The following is a 15763-nucleotide window of genomic DNA, read 5'->3' as shown; positions in this document are numbered from 1 at the left end:
TGGCCTGTGATGGTTTGATGCTGAGCTGCACTTGTTTGATTGTACAAACATCATTACAAGTCATGATTGGGAGGAATTATGTGTGTGTGTGTGTGTGTGTGTAAAGGTTTCTTTGTCCGTCACCGAGTCCTCAGAGCAAAACTGTTCATTTTGACACATTCAGACACATTCTGACAAAACAACAAACAGGAAACCGAACAGACACCTCATTGTGCGCTGCGTGCTCAACGTTTTCAGAACTAGTCGCCCCGCTGTTATCAGGCCTGGGTCACACTTCCTGTCTTTTTGCTGATGTACTTGAATTCATGGATGAAGGATAAGCATGGAATTATAATTATTATATATATGTTAAATATGTGAGGGCGCAGTGTCTCTTTAGCAGCAGAAAAGCAAAGTTGAAAACGGCTTCATATGAGTTGAATAGTTATAAAATCTTTGGTGAAATGCGGAGTAATAGTGGAAGAGTTGAAAGTCGAAGCCTGAACCTCAAGATGCTGAAGAAATTTGTCTTGGAAGTTAAAATGTAAAAATGAGATCTTGACAATTGGTTGTGAGTAAAAGTAAATGACTGAATACTGCACTACATCAGTGTCTCCATATATATATATATATATATATATATAGGATAATGCATCCATCCATTATCAGTGATAGATTTCTCAGCATGTGTTATTGACTGTAGAGAGAAGTCTCTCAGCTGAAAATCCACATGCTCCCACTTCCTTCTACGAAGAGCAAATGCAGAAGTGGAGGTGGTTCAGTCAGGAGTGAGGTCGCTCTCAGTTCTCCTTCTAAGCCTCTTCATCCTCCTCCTCCTCACTTTTATCAGCGTTCACAAATTAAGGGCTATTCCCGCATAATCCTTTTTTATTAAAAAATAAACAACCTACTCTCATCCAATCCACTGTTTCTCATTTTGTTGTCAAATACAACAACACAAACACGATTTTCATCCCGAAACGTGTGTAATAGAAAACATCTGTTAGGAGCTTCATGCCAGCGGAACGCCACATCCCGTGCCTCTCTCTAATCTAATGTCTGCCCTCATACATGGTCGGACAACAGGGCAGTTCTTTTCGAGAGCACGATCCGACCTTCGGTTTTCATCCCTGACATTAGGTCACTTGTAACACGATGCCACTTGATGTCTTTGTGTTTGTTTTTTTTGGAAACAATGAATCAAATACCTGTGAATGGCGTAGGTCCACGCAAATGCCCAACAATCAACCTGTATCAAATTTCACACACTCAGATATCAGTCCATTAAATACATATATTTTTTGAATTCTTTTCTTTTCTTTTCTTCTATCTTGCAATGTTAAATACAGTGAAAACAAATCTTGTAAAGTCCCAATGTGCAGTTCTCTGGTCACCCTCTGAGCTCATAATAATCACACACGCCTCCGTTACACAGGAACTACAAGGTGATGCTCGTAGTTCCCAGAAGATTGCTAATGTGCATTGACAACACGTAGGCTGACATGTTTCTGTGAAAACCACACTAAGGTTATATTCTATTAATGGATGACAGGGGTTCAAAGAAATGAATCTATAGAGATGGGTCGAGAAAAGAAAATGCTGCTCAATGACTTTTCAGGCCAGAGTTAATGTCCTCGCCATAATAAACACCGACACTCCCACATTCCGGACACAATGGCTGCTCTCTCTACCAAAAACAGTGGTTCTCCAGCTCAGGGCCGAACGGTAGAGGGGAGAAAGAAAAGCTCCACTTGATGTGGTAATGTATTGTCCTTGAAAGGTGCAGGTTATCTGGCTGGTTTCAGTGTAGCAGAGGAAGGGACAGCCCACATTCTTTCGAACTGACCTCATGTTCGACAACTATTTTCCCTGCTCTAAATAACCCAAAAGTGGGAATGTGACTCCTAACGCGGTCTGACGCATTAAAAATGAATAAAACGATCCCGCATTGAGTGAAAGTAGATTTTTCCAGCTTTAAATCTTCATGAGGGTTTCACCTTCCTAATTCTAGGGGGAAGAAATGTGTTCCGTTACTTATTCCTCACATTCTTTCTCTTCCCTGGAAGACTCACTCCTGAGCCAAACCTTCACTGGCTGCAACTACCAGAGATAAGATGCCAAACTTAGAAATTCCTGCACAGAAAACAAGACTTTGTTCACTCATGTCCAAATATGGAAGCATGCTGGCACTGGACCAGGAGGGAGAAATGAGGTGAGAGTGACAGATATGAGCTTGTAGGTGTGTGCGTCCCGAAAGGGAAAGAAAAGCTCATTTTCTGACGCCCACGCGATGACAACCAGAGGAGGACCTCTGACCCCAGGTGGAGCCTCACAGCAGAGACAGTTCCAACAGTGACAGAGGCGATGATGCGTCTGTGCTCACCACACCTGCTCTGCGCTAATGGACGACTTGTTTCCAGCCACAAAGACGTCCTTACACTCATGCATATTCATTTGCCTCCTCATACTTTACCTGCCACTGTCGATTCATCATGCAGCTCTCACACACACACACGCACACACACACACACACAACATGTACAACAAAGCTTCCTAATGAGCAGGAATGCCCACAGACCACCAGGTCTCAGCAGGGGGATCCTGTCATTGGTCGTCTGTTGTCCGCAGCCAACGGCGCCCCCCAATCAGACAATAGCACGCCTGGCTTTTTCCGCCACAGGCGTGTTAATACTGTACAGTGAGAGACGGACAACAAAACAAGCAGAAGGGAGGCAGGAGGGGACACGGGTGATGGTTTGGAGGGTCACTTGAACTGCGAGAGGGACTCTCTCTCTCTCTCCTCTTTAGCACCAACTTTACAGTTGGAGAGAGCGTTATCAACTGAGGGGCATGAGGGTGGGAATGACGCTACACTTCCTGTCTTAAGATAAAAGGTTGCAAAATTCAGTTGTTAAGGAGAAAGGCAGCAGGACAGTTTGAGAGTTAGCTTGAAGCTTGAAGTGTCAGTGGTGTCTGATGAAGTTAACACTGTAAGAAGACAACCATCTTATCAAGGCCCAACTGTCCCTTTAAATCTAATCCAGCTGCACAGAAGACATTCATATAGATATCAGTAAATAAATTATTTTCATCAATTTACATGAATATATCTCACAATGTTAAAGAAAGCGAAAAATTATTCCTGGATTTTGTCGAGATCCACACGTGTCCCATCCTTCCACTAAGTTTAAAGAGGATCGGTTCGAAAACAAAACCTCCTCAGCAATCTTTTTTTCCTCCAGCAGCACAAGTGTCATGAACACAAGTGTAATACAACTTCAGTAATTACGAAGTGACGTAGAAGTTGGAAAATAATCGATGTGAAAACTGTGCTTCCGTTCATATTCAAACAGAGCAGGGAACACTGCTGGAGAACTGGCCTCGCATTCACTGTGGCCAGAAAAATCTATTAAACAGTTTGACTGCCTTAATCTCCCCTCAGAGTAAAAGAACACAAGTGTTGGTTTCCACATCCCCCATCGTGCTGCACAGGCCCGCTGCCTTACAGCATCGACCAAACATCCCAAACACACGGAGATTCATATGTCACGATTAATTCACGTACAGTGTGTGTGATGACATAAGTGGAACAGAAGTGGTTACAGTCGTTCCCATCTGCTGCGGCGGGCCGGTCTAATTTCTGAGGAATGCACAACAGGAGACGTTGCTGGCTCAGGGAGGAGGAATGTTTAATATATTACAGCCGGCCAGGTCGGAGTGTGTGTGTGTGTGTGTGTGTGTGTGTGTAAGAGCTTGAAGGACGAATGAAGACTAAAATTTGTCTAGAGGGACAATGGCAAGTCTATGGTCTAATGGTGTGTGTGTGTGTGTGTGTGTGTGTGTGTCAGGGATTACATAAGAAGACGTTTGATTGGCTGCTTCTAAGCATGACAACTGGACCGGTCTGCACAGATGCATCCCGGTGGATTATGGGTAATATTGGAAAGCAGCATTCAGGGCAGACAGTCTGTCTGACTGACTGTTTTCTCAGGAGCTCGGGGCTTTATTGATATTAATACTAACATCGATGCAGTGGCTGTGAAACGACAACAAAGAGATCCATTCTTTATTTGTGCAGCAGTTTTCAAAATAAAACCCCCACGGCGTTTTTCAGGGTAGAATTATAAACAGAGCCGGGAAATGAAACAAGCGGACACGGTGATGGACACTTGAGGTTACATAAAGTTGTGTAAGGGGTTTCTTGTTTGTGTTCAAACATGTTTGGACCTATTTGCATAAAAACTGCGTCCAAGCCAAGTGGGGAACCACCGTGACGTCACCCATTCATTGGTTTGGGAGCTGCTATTTTGAGGCCTCGAATTTGCCATTTTGAAACTAGAAGTAACCATATAATATAATATAATCTGTAATCTAAGCTTCAAACCCTTGAGTGGCCAGTTCCTATGGCGACTGCCGACCAACTTCGGAGCATCCACCCTGCTTCCGAGCTTCCACTCCTTCTTGATGTTACTTCTGCTGAGTCATCTGCAGTATTACTTTAAATATCGAACCTAAGACCATCCGACTTCCGCACAAGGAAACCAGAAGTGTGAAAACTAACCAATTTCTGGGTTTTTGGACTCATTCCTAAAATCAGCTGTCTGCACATTAACCAGTAAAAGAGTTACGAAATCGTAGTTTCACCATAACACCAATACGTTTTAAACCGCAGAGCACAATAACCACCCAAGCCAGCGTTAAAGCTCCGCGTCAGAAATAAACTGCCTCTTCTAAAATGCCTGAAACTTAGCAAACAACCTTTTTCAGTTCATTTCCCAGTGAAGCTGAATTCTGCAAACAGCCACATTCTTTACATTACTGGGAATCTCTGAAGTGTAAGAAGAAGACAGAAGACAACAGCGGTGAGGGGCCTGTACATGTTTTGTCCCCTATCTTATCCTGCAAAGAGACACACACACAAACACAGACACACACACACACACACACACACACACACACACACATTGCCTTTGAAACCTAAACCGAGCGCAAGTCCAAACTCCCGCTGAGCCCGAAGCAAATCGGCAGAACAGCTAGTTTGAGTCAGAGCCATCGATTTCTCGAGCCATCTGCTCCCTTTTGGCCCGGGCGAGCATTCCCATGACAACGCAGTGTTGATAAATGGAGGACAGTCTCATTTAAGTCGACAATCCGCTCTGTGGCGAAGTTAATTCTCTCCTGGTTTTTTTGGACGTTTATTAAAATGTCTGCCGGTGGCCGCTGATATGGCCTGAGCTGTAATCCTGGATCAACCTTCTCCAAACAAACAGGGAACGTGCTTTTATTTTTTCCAGGAATGAAAAACAAGTTGTCATTGGTGCTCGTGGATGTTTAGAAAGTACACTTAGATATTTTATCAGGTTGTAAAGGAGCTGAAGGTATGGAGAAAAATAAAAAAAACACCCTTACTTGTTTCAATACAAACCAGATCATTTACAATTGAGATTAAGAGGAAGTTGTGGTTTTTACAATGTATTTCAGGCCCAATGAAAAAACAAACAGCGCTCCAGTTCCCATGAGAACAAGTTTCTCCCTTAGTCTGCAAGGAGATCCTCTTTCATGACCTTTTCCTCCCGTGTTTTAACCACAGGTTTTTAACTCGTTGCGAGCTCCCACTCATGCTCAGATGCTTTATTCACACACAACAGCCTCCTGTGTTAGTGCAGGTATCGTTAAGATGTTTAGTTCCCCTCACACTGCACCATGATGTGGACTGACCACTTTGTGTTGAGCTAAAACACAAGCTCTTGATTTAAAGGGTCAAAACTCATCTTTAGCTTGTATCAAAATCACAGGCGATGAATTATAGGGTGAAGTTAGTCTCAGTTTCAACAGACAGACGTAATAATGGGGTTTCAAAGCTTTAATTTACTGATAATTACAGACTGTATATTTAAAGCAGAGGTTATTTAAATACAGCATCTCTCCAGATAAACCAACCTGGCAAAATATATATATGTAATTATATTATATACCTCAACCTTCTCTTTTAAACATGAAAGAGAACCTGTGGTTTGTCCAGTGTGGGCTACTGTAAGAGAGAGGTCTCTGTAGAGAGGACCCACTCCCGTATTTAAATATTAATGACAATTATTTTATATAAAATTTCTGCCAATATATCCATTTCACACTTGACCTTTAATTAGTTATTTTTTTGTTAAGCTCACATTTCCTGGCTGTTTATTTGAAAACACATGAGTGGAATTGCTCTTTTCCTCTAAATCAGCATGACGAGAGATAAATCTACTCATGACTTCTCCTCTAACATTAAGTCAATTTAAAGAACAGTTATTCATTCTGCTTCAGTATAACAGCCAAGTCACAGGACGTTTATATTCCGAGCACGTCTGGGACCCCTGCTGACTCAGCACAGTCTGCAGCGGGCGACAGTGTCAGATAATAACTGCTTTTAAATGTTAGTCGTCAGTTTCAGCTCTGACAACAGCAGGAAGCTGAAAAGTTGGATTGTGTGGCCCCAAGAAACCTCAAACCTTATCTGTGTGCGACTGTCTGGCTGTGGTTATGTAAGATCTAGCCTGTGGACTCAAACACACACAACACATCTGCTTGACAAGGCTCGCACAGCTACTGTATCTGAAGTATCTGGCAACAGTCCCCCCCCCCCCCCCTGTCTGATCAGCATCTTGTCAGCCTGGATTAGTGTTTGTGTGTGTCTTCTCCGACTGTCTGGGGGAGTAGGAGCCAATAAAGACGTGCGCCATTAGCAAGCGCCTGGAATCCCTTTACAACACTCAGCAAGCCAAACATTGATGAGAACAGCATCAGGGCTCATTTGTGCTTGTAGACAGACGTGCACGGAGCCTGTTGTTCTCACTCAGTTTTTGTTTTATCGATATTCACGCACGAGTGGACGAAACAGATGAAATGGAGCAGTACCACTGGAAATCATAATCGTAAAGACACGAGAATTTCAACAACTAAACTTTTTAAAGCGAGACTTAGTGAGTTGGACAACCGCCGTTTTCAACTATGCCGCTTTTTGCCTTTCTTAACGTCACAAACTCTCCACTGTACGCTGCCCTCTAGTGGATGTGGACCTTAATAACCATGCCATCGTATAGGAGGCATGTAAGTGCATGTGACTCTTAATGAAACAGACGAGTCTCTTTAAAGGCAGCACACATGAGTCTTTAGACGACAAACTCTGCCTCGCCACGTTAACTTTCAAGGTCGGGTTTAGCAACTTGCATGAAAGCTGCAAACATTATACTCTTAAGCCAACACTTCAAATCGTCTTAACCATAAAAGCATCCTAAGCTGCTGCCGCTGTCTGGAACATGTCCCTCCTGTTGAAAGCAACAAGAGAGAAAAAAGCAAGCCGTCATTGTGCAGAGAGCGTCCCGACACTGTTGCTAGAAGCACCAGTTGTCCTAGTTATCTGCACCGCGCCCCGGCCTCCACAATCCAACCAAACCACTTCACCCCCCTGGCAACCGTGGACACACGAGCCCCGATATGACATAGATGTGCAGGGAATCCATTTAGCAGCGTTGTTCGCGTCACTGTGCAAATTGATTTGCATCCAGTGGCCACAGGCTGCGTACGGGGCAATCTGTCTGGTGGATGCAGGAATGCGAGAGGCTGCCAGAGCCCAACATCAGCCTTTTGTTTCCGTATCATTAGCTGACAATCGGACTGAGACGGCACTGTGGAGAAACTTGTGGATGGACTCTAACCTCGACACTGAATGTAAACAAGGTGAAAATAAAACATTGTTTGACTCAGACTTCGAGGCTGTTAAAAAAATCACTCTGGAATTTGTCCCCACTTACTGTCACAATGTCAACACACCGGGAGTTTTATCTGCGTCCCATTCGGTTCAAACACACATGACTTCAAAGATACTGTAAACACTCTGGAGCCTGTGTTTGGAATTAAGACTTTACGATGATTGTAGTCAAGTTATGAGCGTGGAAGGTGCAGAGCTTCACTCTCAGGTTTGTGCAAAGCAAGTGCAAGAGTTTTTCCTCTTCACGTGGGTTATGTAGATGTAACAATGCCAATATACGTTTATACTATTTAATTACACAAAATCTGGCCTCCATAGTTCAAGACCAGATTCTGTCCCACTTCACCTTGATTTACACACAAAGCAACAACGTTTTTACGTCTTATTATTGACACAAAGACTAAAGAAACACTGCACACAGCAGATGACACTCCTCACAGGCACTTTCCAAATTCTGTAGCTGAGTGAAACTCATCCAACTCGATCACACACAAAGTTTGTGGCTCTTGGGGACGACGAGCGCTGAACGACTTGTTTTGGAAAGACAGACATTGATGGTGGGCCTGTTTCTGGGAAGTAACCCAGCTCTGCCCTCAGAGAAGGAGAAGCATGGGGTAGTGTGGATGGAGGACGGAGGTGGAGGGAGAATTCTTTGGGATTGTGGCAACTTGCTGTCTCTATACCTCCTTCCAACCCTCACTTCTCTCTGCTTCTCATGTTAATCCTCTGCTATCTTGTCTTTCATCGAAGGTGAGGATTAAATAATGTTGAATTCTGTTTTAATCCAGTGAAAACATGAGGGAGATCGAGTTTCATTTTGCACATCATCATAGGGTCATTCTAAGAGAAGCTGTTTCTGTGAGGTTCATTGCACTTGAATCATCCGACCATCCTGTCTCCTCTTCCAAGATTTGTTATTACGGCACGGCGACGGCTCAAATTCCCTCCCTGCCCACCTCAATTATTCCCGCCTACATGCAGCGAGGTCCGCACCACATCAGAATGCTAATCTGTTGAGCAACAGATGGGATGAATCCTCAGTTTCCCCCCTGTGCCAATCCAAACATTTACATTCTGATGAGAGCAATTTCAGAACACGAGGCCTGAAACTGACTTTTTCTTCTTCTACTCAACCACGTCGCAGAAGAGAATCATTTACGAATGTGTTCTTTATCAGAGGGACATGTCAGCTGGTTTTTGGGAGAGGGGACGAGCTGCTGTCAACTTTCATTTCTTTCTTTCTTCATCAGATCTTTAAATTTGTGGTAAAAGAACTCATCTGTGGGATTATTGCTGAAATATGTGGTTTTGTTTTTGGTTTCAGAGGCAAGGACCAAGTGCCAAGGACGTGGTTTACAACATCTCCTTGAAATGTTTGCCATGTTTTACAAACGAAGATCATTAAGATGTGGTGAGATTACAAAAAGGGTGAATCTTGCTGCCAACTCATTGTAAAAAAGAAATTTGTCTCAATCCTGTCACACTGAGACGATCCGGACGACAACAAAAGCGTGCCGAGGCCCTGCGACGAAGCAGTTACGGTACACGGATTACACATGAGCACCGACACTATTGTTGTTGTGCCCGTCTTGGCGTTGTGCCTGTACTGAGGGGGTGGGGTTTAGGGAGCAAAATGGGGCACAAGCAACAATAAATGTGTGGGTGGCGTTTGGAGCTGGGCCCACGGTGCCAGTGGCCAGATCTACAGACAAAGAGGGCGAGTTGGCGCTCATCTGGGCAGGAGGCCAGTCGAACTTGGGGAGTGGGCCGGCAGAAGTGGGGGTGGGGTATAAGGGAATGTAGGCACACGTCTGACCAGAGCCTTTATGCGAGGAGGGGGCCTCAACGGACAAAAAGACACAGGGACCAGCTGTTTCTCGCTGCAAAGACGGAGGGGCGCTCAGGCATCTGGGATTCTATTCACCAGGCAACGGCTCGAAACCTTTGAAACGAGCATTTTGTGGCGTTGCGGCACCACACAGGAAGTCCTGTCCACTTATTTACAGCACCGGCACAGTGGCGTTAGCATTTGTTCGCCAAATATCTGTGCATTCGTGCAGCCACATGTCTCTTTAACGCCAGCTCTTCATGGTTTGTCTCGTTGGATCGCCCGCTGCCCGCAAACCACCACAATTCGTTAACCTCACTTCACCTTACAGGGGGAACTTGGCAGAAAGGAACACAGCCGAGCCAACGACTCGCACCCAAAAAACAGGAAGAGCAATCACCTCCTGAACTTCCGTGTGCAGTGACGGAAGCAGAAATGCTCCAGCGGGGTCTTGTTGTGGAGAACAGAGCGTGACCTCTTACTTCAACAGGAAGAAAAGATTGTACCTTTGATTTGCAGCTTTCTTACAAATATTCCGACATAACTCTGCTAATCTGTCGGTTTTTAAAACAGTTTTAATCTCCAGAGATAATTGACCTCAACTGTTTTACAATACAGATAATGCACGTTGCCAGTAAAGTGGGTCTCGTTATCTTTATTGATTGGGTGTTGACCTAGATTGCTTACACACTATCAGTGAGTCACAGTCTGGAAATCTTTTTTTTCCTGCTTTACAAGGACAAACAAACACTGTAGCCTGCGATAGTTAAGTCACTTACTCAGTGACACAACGGGTCAATAAATAACCGACCCAGACGTGCACTATATGAAACACTGTGACTGCATACAAAGTGAGGAGAGGGCCTCTTGTTGCGGCTGCAGAGTTTCCACATTACACCACTCGCTTCCTCCGCAGTGCAGGGGGCGTTAATGCTCCCTGGATGAACCCATTAGGTGAGATCCATTTGTTATTTACAGCAGAGACAGACGCCCCAAAGTTGAGAACGTGCCAGTCAGACTCCAACGGTGTAAATGTTGTTAAACATGCTTCCCTTAATGTGTTGATAAATCTCATGGCGTTATAACGTTACTTGTTTTTATTGCATAAATATCTTTACATCCCGCATCTTATTTCCCATCATTTTGACCTGATATTGCTCATTTGCAAATCTCTCTGTTCATCAAACCTGCGTGTAAACTTCTTCCTTCTCATCACTTCTCAACAATAATAATCCTCTGCCTATTCTAAGAAATGTGTCGTCCCCGGACATTTTCAACTGGAGGCAAAACTGTTAAAAACAATCTACTTCTGAAACTTTGCCACTAACAGCTCACTGATTCCTGACACAAAGTGAGAGGAAGTAAAAGTGCAGCCAGATTTCCCTGTTTTTTGGAAAGAGCAAGAGGTGCAGAAAAAGCCATCTTTATTAACACACACACACACACACACACACATACACACACACACACACAGAGCACTGGAAAGGCATGCTGGGAGATTCAGAGGGCAGGAAGAGCTGAGCAGATCTTGGCAGTGATCGGGGGCTCGTTTCTCCATGTGGGATAAAAAAAAACCAAGAGGATCCTAAAGATGAGAGAAGAATTTGATCTAAGTGTCAACGTCTGGCACATCCGACAAATCCAGATTTAGTTCAGGTTTGGCTGCTGAGACATGAGAAGTCAACTCCAAATCAATTCTGCAAGCTACTGCTCTGAAAATGCAGTTTTTTTAACACCAACAATCACTGAAGGTTCATCTCGATGTCAACTCTGTGATTTCTTTACAAAATACCAAAACACTGCAACTTCCTGATAAATCCCTCGAGTGGAGCTTTTGATGTGTCAACAGTATCTTCATTCACTGTGCTCCTGCTCAGCACAGTCACATTTGTGTTGGTGTGAGCGCTCTCACTAAAACCATTCACTTCCTTTAGACAAAACAACAGGTGGTGAGGAATTCCTGGGATTCCCGGTGAGGTTTTGTGTCGAGCTGGAAGGTTGACGACAGATGCTGCAGCCGACTTTGGAGTAAAGCTTCGAACTAAGTGAGAGAACATGGAGTTTTAAATCTTCAAACCTGATAAGGACTGATTTACCTGCTGATAATGAGGAAAAGAGGCCATCGTGACCTTTGACCACCCAAATCTAATCAGTTAACCTGTGAGTCTAATTGAGCGTTTGTGCAAAAATTTAAGAAACTCCCTCAAAGCTTTCTTCAGATGTTATGTTCACAATATTGGTGATGGACGGACAAACAAAAAACATAAAGCCTCCGTCCGCTGGCGCAGTGGCGGAGCAAAAACAAACAGATGCCTTTACCAACTATCAACCTGCAGATGTAACCGAGGGAAAATGACATCATTATACATTCTGCACACTCTCCCCCCCCGTGTCCTGTTCTCAGATCAAATAGCCTCAAAGACAAAATGTCCAGATAACGACGGTGAACTTCAGGGAAAGTGTGCGATAGAGTCTGTGGGTGTGACATCAGGTTTGTATCTGTGAGAACATTCACAGCAGGTAAACATGCCTCATTTCATTCTATCCCTGAATCCAAATATCTGTAACCATGACTACTCTCTGTAGATACAGGGCTTTGTATTAAAGTTTTAGTTTTTCTGGAATCAACCTGAAGAAAAACACCATTTATGTCAATAAATTCTTAAAGCTTTTAAAGGAACAGCTCAACAGCTTGTTCTCTGTGCTTCTTTGTTCTTGTTGCTGTGGCACGGAGCTGACCTTGGCTCAGCGTGACTCTCTGCCGTGCCCATGAGCGTTATCGCCACCGACCTGACCTCGCCAACGGGAAATAAAAAAAAATAAACACCTTCCTGTCAAGAAAACATGAGATATGAGGTTAAGTGGATTACAGGCGTGGCATTGGCTTGAGCCCTGAGAGCTGGCGAGTGTGTGAGGCCATTAAAACACATACGATACTGCGGATTCCCTGTGCTTTCCATTAAATACACATTAAACAGTAATGATCCTGAGTGCAGCACAGATGCCGAAGTTGTTGCACAAAGAAGCGATTGATTCTCTGCAAGTTTCATGTCATATAGTAGTAGAGAAATGAGTGGAGGTCTTGAATGTTAATATTGAGTGTGTAATTTAACCTGGGGGCCTCGAATCGGAGATCATGACACAGCAAAAAACTACTTTTTTTACGTGCTTCACTCTTGTCTGTGTTTGCAGTTATAAAAACTTAAGTAGAGTTGGGAAAGAACCAGACAGATTAGTTTATCAGTGCAACTGCACCCTGATACAAACTGATTAATGATTGCACCTCCACCAAAACACACCTGATTTAATTTGTGAGCAGCCGCATGATGCAAATGACTTCACCAGGCACGTTCAGTTGCCCACGTCAGCTGGAGGACTGTGTGAAATTGCACGGGCACCTTTCCAAAACTGAATCAGCGCCTGTGGTGCAACACAAACAGTGCTGGGGTTGAGGGAGGTGTCCTTGGGCTTTGAGCTGGAGTAGCAGGGACATTATAGAGAGGGAACAGGATGATAAATCACTACACAGGCTGGATTCTTATCTGTCCATGCATCCCCTTGGTTGCAAACACACAACTCTGATGCCAACAACGTTCAGATATCAAAACCTGTCTCTTTGGCCCTAAAACCAGAACCATGGCTCTACAAAGACACTGCACACGTGTCTATGCATAGATATTATTCATAGGCTTTTACATGGGTCAAACCAACACATATTCTCAGAGCAATGTTGAGAGTTTAGTCTGATTTCTGACTGAGGTCGAGTTTAAAAGACGATAAAGACAAAACTACATCTTTCTCAAGCTGCAGATATCAGTCCTATCAAGATCCCTAACTTATTCCAGGGAGAAACTGAAAATGTCAAAGAACCTCATGAGTGAAAAGTGAAAAATTATTCCTATAAATGCCCCATGTCCATCTTTCCACTAAGTTTAGTGGAAGTCTGTTAAGTAGTGTTTGTGTAATCCGGTTGACAAATAAACAAACCTCAAGAGCTGGTGGGGAGTGTCATGACAAAGTGAGCCTATGCACTGTTGCATGCTGGTCCCTTGCCGATCAACAAAAAACAAAATACACAAGTTTGTTGTCAACAAGGGGGAAGTACTGAAGTGGCTTTCTCCTGGGGCAGTCTGGGTAATTAACCCTTATAATTAACGTTGAAGCAGCCGCCCAGGAGGTTCAGGACACCACACGTCTCAGGTTTGAATTTCATAAAGCAGAAATATGTTTATCTCTGCAGCACAATTTTACAAGACACAAAAATAAGAGGTTTGTATTTTCAGCGATGCTGCTGTTCAGTAGAGGATTTCTTTGTCTGAATGAAAAGGTGAAAAATATCAAACATAACAAAACAGGCGTGTGAGTTCCACTGATTTCTATTAACAGAAATTGTCTCTGCTGCGTTTTGTAGAAGAGAAACTCAAAGTGTCAGCAACATCATCTTCTGCAGCGAGAGGCCCAGATGTGTGCCCAGCAGCGAGGGCGGGGGGGGGGCATCTCGTCTGCGGAGGCCACAGCCTCTGTGCTCGGGGGGGAAATGTCAGAGCTGTCACTACACATAAGCCCTCTGGAGAGCAGCGGCTGAGAGCTTCTCCGTGTTCACACTTCACGGATGCATCAAGGTGACTCATGCACGCACGGAGGCGAGTCTCACGTCCATCTCACGTGATCCTGGGGCCCCTCCACACAGGAGTCACTCTCACTCCTTTGTCCACTGTCCTCGGAGGGTTTATTTTCCAGGAGCACCTCATCACGACACAATGAGTCGATGTGCTGTCTTGCGGCTGCATCGATGCCGTGCAACACCGCAGTGATCAGGGGCCTCACCTGGGGGCCAGACGAAAAGAGCATGTCTGCTGCTGGAGACCCCTCAGTGTGTCCTGCTGGGCCACGCCCGCACTCTTAACAAGGCAGCTGTGCTTTTATGCATCAGGCTTGTGCTGTAATTTGCAGCCGAGCAGCTGTTAAACACACTTTCACCGATCCACAGGATCTACGCAATTATCGTTATATTAAGAGCCACACATTAAAGGTGGAGAACACAGTTTGTGCTCTTTCTTTCAGCCAAGTGTTAAATCATGCGTGTCTTTGTTCAGAAAAGTGCTATAAAAGAATAGTAGTTCCTGTTTCCTGCAAAAACTGGACGCAGAGCAGAACTTATCTGTAAACACTCTGCACACAGGGAGGACGTGACTCCTGAGATGCCTAAAATAAACACTTTACTGTATGAGAGTAACTCCAGGATCAGTTCAAACTATTTATTTTATTCAGTACTTTTCTCAGACATGCTTAAAAACACATTTCCAATAGTGACATTTCTTAATAAGCAGTTTTTTGACTATTCCTTGAATTTTTTAGGTTTTCATAATAGATTTTGTTTAAGTTGCACAATACAGCTGTAGAACCAGAGGATGGCTCAAGCAAATCCTTAAAAACACAGGATTATCTAAAAATATATATAATATATGTACTATTATGGAACTGCAGTGATTTGAGCATTTCTATTATAAGCATCAGGTTAAAATCTCCCTGAAATCCTCCTTTATTAAGTTTGAGGATCGCAGGCAGCTTCATTCTCGTCCATATGGCATTGATTAAATTAAGCTCTGAGGTCACATCCTATGACACACACACACACACACACACACACACACACACACAGCCTTTGACCTTCAAAACATGGCTGCTCATAACTCAGATGCTTGTCACGGCCATATGTCGATTAAAAGAAACTTTAAGACGGGCAGAACAAATGGTGCGTATATTCAGGCTGCAGTGAATTTGTGGACTCACAGCTGAGAACAGTCTGCAGCCAACGATAATAATGTAGAGAGACACTGTTGGGTTTGGACAGGAAACCCTAATGTGTGTTTCCTGTTTAGCCCCCTCCTTTCTGTTTGTACCTCTGCAGCTGTGGTCGCAGAAGACACGTTAAATGCTAAAAATCAAGCCAGAGTTCACACACTCAGATATCAGGGCCCTAAAAACTTGCAATATGATAGAGAGCGATATAAAATTCCTGGATCAGCTTCCTGATCAAGTTTTGATATTATCCATCTGGTAGTTTTTGCAAGAAACAAACTCAAAGGGAAAAAAACTTGACTAATCAAATTAAAATCAACTATCAAGCAAATTCATCAAAATGACGAAACGGTTTGATCTCCACAGCGTTGCTATAACCACAGTCTCCTCTCGTCCATTGGTAT

Source organism: Paralichthys olivaceus, chromosome 24, assembly GCF_024713975.1.
Source record: "Paralichthys olivaceus isolate ysfri-2021 chromosome 24, ASM2471397v2, whole genome shotgun sequence".
NCBI lineage: Eukaryota > Metazoa > Chordata > Actinopteri > Pleuronectiformes > Paralichthyidae > Paralichthys > Paralichthys olivaceus.
The sequence above is the reverse complement of the archived record's forward strand: the minus strand, read 5'-3'. Positions refer to the sequence as shown.